General features: G+C 44.8%; 1 long non-coding RNA gene across 1 annotated transcript; it reads right to left on the bottom strand.

Moving 5' to 3' along the window:
• Positions 1-463: 463 nt before the first annotated feature.
• On the bottom strand, positions 464-4,236 carry LOC104667610. Its single transcript, XR_748697.2, has 2 exons — positions 4,071-4,236; positions 464-757 (listed from the first exon to the last, which is right to left on the bottom strand). It is a non-coding gene; the product is annotated as an uncharacterized LOC104667610 (long non-coding RNA).
• Positions 4,237-5,851: the final 1,615 nt, after the last annotated feature.

The raw sequence follows: 5,851 nt of genomic DNA, 5'->3' as shown, positions 1-5,851 counted from the left end.
GGGAGGCGGAGGTTGCAGTGAGCCGAAATTGGGCCATTGCACTCCAGCCTAGGTGACAAGAACAAAACTCCATCTCAAAAAAAAAAGAAAAAAGAAAACATAATCAAAACCCAGCTCAAGCGAGTAGCATTTGTAGTGAATCAATTGGCCTCTGTTTAGTACTATTCGTTAGACAAGTAAAAAGGAAGTTGTCTTCGTGTACCACTGGGGGTTTGCAGTTTTTAGGTAATAAGTTTATTTCAAGTAACTATGATTTTTTTTTCTTTCAGTGTTCAGGTAGCCACAACTTGACCATGGGGACGCCTTGAACTGGCACTACCTCCCATCTACACCCAAATCCCCACCAGCCTGTCCCTGTGACGACTCTGGGGTGGGTGTGGCAGGGACAGGGCAGAAGTGAGACTTTGACCTGGTGGGTGCACACACATAGGTGTAAATCTAGCTCCAACATCTTACATGAGAATGATTTGAATTCAAATTCTTGAATGGCCCACTCTGGAATGTTATCCCTCCTGTTAATAATTTCATGACCAATACAATTCTTTGTTTAGCTGAACATTTCGATTCCAGTGAGCATAATTTCATGTGTGTGGTGTTGTCAACAGCCACAAATGAGTCTAAAATGATATCACAGGGTCTTGTGACGGTGCTGAGAACCTCTCTGCTCATACTGGCCCGAATGTCTTGGGATGGGAGTCATAGTGCAAGCTTGCAGGTGGTCATTCCTGGAAGTGTGGTTTTAAGGCAATACAGTTCTCTGAGAAGAACAAAAAGGGTCTTTATCTTCAGAATAGTCAGTCTTTAACATATTTTTTAAAATAACCCACAATTTGGTGTTGAATTCTAATTTTAAAAAGACACTCAGATATTTATTTATTTGAGACAGAGTCTCGCTGTGTCGCCAGGCTGGAATGCAGTGGCGTGATCTCGGCTCACTGTAAGCTCCACCTCCTGGGTTCACACCATTCTCCTGCCTCAGCCTCCCGAGTAGCTGGGACTACAGGAGCCCGCCACCACGCCCGGCTAGTTTTTTGTATTTTTAGTAGAGATGAGGTTTCATGGTGTTAGCCAGGATGGTCTTGATCTCCTGACCTCATGATCCACCCACCTTGGCCTCCCAAAGTGCTGGGATTACAGGTGTGAGCCACCGCACACGGCCAGGCATTTATTTCTTAATGCCCTATTCCTACAAAGTGCAAAGGCCATTTGAGAATGTCAGAAACCATGATGGAATAAGATCAAAATACAATAGCTTTCCACGTTGATATTATTAGAGATGCTTGCCTTTAAATTTCACCCTGCAATTCAGGTTCAGGAGCAATTTTGTAGGCCTTTATAATACGATGATGTAATCAGTGCTTCTATAGAATCCCATTTATGAACGAAAACAAGGGAGCCATCGTGTGTGTCACAGTCATTCACAGAATGTTTAATGAACTGTATCAGGTAATGACATGACCCAAAAGGGGATTTTCTAAATGCCCAGTCTTTCAAACACGATATGAAAATCTCCAGATCGGACATTTAAAATGATTCCTATTACTATTGGCAAAAGCATATAAGATGTATTAAAGAAGCAGCATGGTTTGGCTCCTTTTTAAACATTTTAATGAGTGAACTTTGTTACTTAGAGCATTTTTAGGTTTACAGAAAAGCTGAGTATCAGGTCCAGGGAGCCCCCAGTGCCTCAGCTCCTCTAGGACTGACACCCTGCATCCTGTGCTGCGTTTGGTACAGTTATCAGTCACGCGGACACACAGCTCACATTAGAGCTCACTCCTTGTGTCAAACATTTTGTGGGTTTTGACAAGTGCGTCATGACATGGATCCACTAGTTCCGGTCCCTTTTATCAGGTTAAAAATAAAACAGGGCCTTGCAGAGATGTAAATGTGGCAGTAATCACCTTTGTTATATTTTTCCTTCTGAAAATATTAGCCTTGGAAGGAAATGTTTGAACAACTAACCACTGTTCTTTGTCTGGGCACATGTCCATAGCAAGCGTATTCCCTTATCTGCTTCATGTCTGGGCACATGTCCATAGCAAGCGTATTCCCTTATCTGCTTCGTGCTGTTGCCAATTTACAGACCAGTAGCTCAGAAGCTGTGATTTTTCTTCTAAGTGTAAGCTTATCCTCAAAATGGAAACAAAATAGTTTGGTCTCATAGGAGCATTGTAGTCTTGCTGGCTGGAATTCACATGAAGACCAATGACATTGCCTCTTTCCTCTGCACACATCCATCCATCCATCCATCCAACCATCCACCTATCTATCCATCCATCTATACAGTCATCCATCCATCCATCATCCATCCATCCATCCATCCAACCATCCACCCATCTATCCATCCATCCAACCATCCACCCATCTATCCATCCATCCATCTAACCATCCATCCACCCACCCAACCATCCACCCACCAATCCATCTATCCATCCATCCGTCCATCCATCTAACCATCCATCCACCCACCCATCTGTCCATTCATCTATCCATCCATACATCCATCCACCCACCTGTCCATCCATCCATATCCATCCATTCATCCACCCATCCATCCATCTATCCACCCAGCCATCCATCCACCCAGCCATCCACCCATCTATCCATCCATCTATCCAGTCATCCATCCGTCCATCCGTCCATCCATCCATCCATCCATCCACCCACCCACCCAATCACACATCCATCCATCCATCCACCCACCCACCCACACATCCATCCATCCATTCATCCATCCATCCACCCAACCATCCACCCATCTATCCATCCATCCATCCATCCACCCACCCAACCATCCACCCATCTATCCATCCATCCATCTATCCATCCATCCATCCACCCACCCACCCAACCAACCATCCACTCATCTATCCATCCATCCATCCATCTATCTATCCATCCATCCATCTATCCATCCATCCATCCATCCAACCATCCATCTATCCATCCACCATCCATCCATCCATCCATCCATCCATCCATCCATCCATCCATCCATCCGTTTGCTCATTTCCACCCAGAAATCCATCATCTCTCAAACTAAGGTTTCGACATAATTCCTTCCTTCCAGAAAGTGCAAACCAAAGCTAAGACTGGCTCACACATGCCACTTGGGAGTTAGAGTAAGAACATTTTCAGATCCTGTTCTTTTCTGGCCCCACCTCCTGTGGTTTCTGGAAGCCCCAGGACAGGGAAAAGGAGAGAAAGGTGGAAAATAAATCATCAAGTGTGGATCTTCCCTCTCCTTAGAGGGAATTGTTCACCTGGCTACCCTCAGAAATTTAATTTTTGGTGTTAAAACTTGACATTTTACAGTAGTGTGTGTACCAAAGTTATAGAATGAGCAAACTTGTCTAGATAAAGTTTCTACATTGTTATGACATTTTCCCCCAGAGAATCACAAGCTCTGACATATACTTATGAACCTTACTTATGCAGAAATTCTCTTAAACAGGGATTTTTTTCTCTCAGTTTACCTTAGGCTAACACAGAAACATGTTTTGACACAGAAATAATTTTTTCTCTTCATTGCTCCAGTCACCTGGAGGCAGCCTGGGGTGGATGCCTCCGACCCCTGGGAATGACTCCAGCAGCCACCGCTGTGCCCCCCACAGAAGGAGGCTCGGGCTTGGCCCAGCTTTCCTGCCCGGGGTCTCTGGGGCTGGCTCCCCCCAGCTCGGGGCAGAAGCCTAATCCAGCGTTGTTCTGCTCAGTCGATCCAGTCGGATGCTAGGGTTTGCTTGGGGACCCGGCCTGCCAGCGGCACAGGTGAGGGGACGCAGGCTTGACCACAATCACACCTGCTGACCTTCCCTACAGACCTGGCACATTTAATCTTCTTCTTTGGGGAGGGGAAGAGGATGCATTCAGAAATGCCTTTACCGATGAGACCCTTAGGAGCTTGTACTAGAATCACTCAAAATTCCTGGTAGCCTGAGTCTCCTAATTCAATTCTGTATACATCTGCCTAATTCTCAATCCATGTCTAAGGTTAGAATGAACATTTTAATTAGCCGTTGTGGACAACATAAACACGCACTATGCCATGCATTTAGATCTCTCTGTACCTTGTTCATGTCAGCACAAACTCAGCCCCTCTCTTTTCAAAAGCCCAGTTCGTTTTCCAGCAGGTGCATGCTTTCATTAAAATTTCCCTCCTGTAGGTTCCGGCAGATTTCCCAACACAAGCACAGCAGGAACCTCATTGTGTTTGTAGAAAATCCAAAATAATCTCTAGGTGAGTGTTAGGATGAAAAATGAACTTAGTGTTGGTACAGGTTTTTGTTTGTTGTACTTATTGTGAGGGAGGATAGTAAAAATGTTTTAAAATTGATTGCAATGATGGTTGTGCAATTCTGTGAATATACTAACAAGCATTGAACTCTACACTTTACATAGGTGAACTGTATGGTATGTGAATTATATTTTAATAAAGCTGTTATTTTTAAAAAGTAAATTTAGCAACAACACTGGATACAAGCTAAATATACAAAAATTAATTGTCTTTATATAGACCAGCAACAAATAATTAGAAAATGAGAATTTTTAAATGATACCATTTTAGTAGTATAAAAATGCATCAACTACCTAGTAATTGTTCTAGAAAAATATTCCAAAAACAACAAAACATTTACTAAGGTAGATTAAAGAAGATTTAAATAGGCCAGGCTTGGGGGCTCACGCCTATAATCCCAACACTTTAGGAGTCCTAGGTGGACAGATAACCTGAGATCAGGAGTTTGCAACCAGCCTGGCCAACATGGTGAAACCCCATCTCTACTAAAAATACAAAAATACAAAAATTAGCCAGGCATGGAGGTGTGTGCCTGCAATCCCAGATACTTGGGAGGCTGAGGTAGGAGAATCACTTGAACCTGGGAGGCAGAGGTTGCAGTGAGTGGAGATCTCACCACAGCACTCCAGCCTGAGTGACAGAAAAAAAAGAAAAAAAAGATTTAAATAAAGGAAGGGATATGATATGTTTCTGGATTAAAAACAAGTTAACAAGCACAAAAATTGATGTATAAATTTCATATAATCCCCATTAAAATCCAGGCCGATGTGTGTGAGTGTGTGTGTTGGGGGTTGGGGGGGTTGCCAAGCTAAAGTTTACATGGGAATGGATGGGGTAAGAATAGCAAGATGACCTTGAAGATGACCAAAGCGAGGGACTCAGACCACAGGTGCCAATGCCCACTACAAAGCTACAGGAGTCTGGACCAGGCCACACAGTGGTCAGTGAAGTGGAATGGAGGGTCCAGAAACAGACACACACACGGGATGCTTGATTCACAACAGATTCAGGATTGCAGATCAAGGGAACAGGGGACGTCTTTACTAAAAGTGCCAGCTCAGTTGCAGATCCCTACAGAATGCAGGAAGCTGGGGCCCCACGTCTTCCCATGTGCAGTCTGCAGATGCAAATACGGAGGCTGAAACAAACATGTCTGGAAGAAATCACAGGGGAGTGTCTTCCCTGCTGTGCCCAGGATCCGTGGGTGAGCAAGACAGGGTCCCTGTCCAGATGGGGTTTCATTTGGGGGTGCAGAGCGGGTGCAGAAGGACTCCCAGCGCCAGCCGGGGCGCTACAGACATCGAACAGACTAACGGTAGTGATGGCAGAACACACCAAATGTTTAAAACTCCGTGAATTTATCAAACCACTTTCGAAACCTCCTGTCCCTCCTGTCCCTGTCCCTCCTGTGCCCTCCTGCTGTTAGGGCACCAAGCCGTGATGCTGAGAACTGGCAAATAGGGGGAGGAAGCAAGCATGTGTCCCGGCTTTCCTGCAGGAACTTTCTCACCCAGCCGGGTAGCTCATGGGAGAAAGCTCTTTCCAGAGGATCTC

The sequence above is a fragment of the Rhinopithecus roxellana genome, chromosome 13 (genome assembly GCF_007565055.1).
Source record: "Rhinopithecus roxellana isolate Shanxi Qingling chromosome 13, ASM756505v1, whole genome shotgun sequence".
Taxonomy (NCBI): Eukaryota; Metazoa; Chordata; class Mammalia; order Primates; family Cercopithecidae; genus Rhinopithecus; species Rhinopithecus roxellana.
Note: the sequence above shows the minus strand (reverse complement) of the source record. Positions and strands in the feature narration are given on the sequence as shown.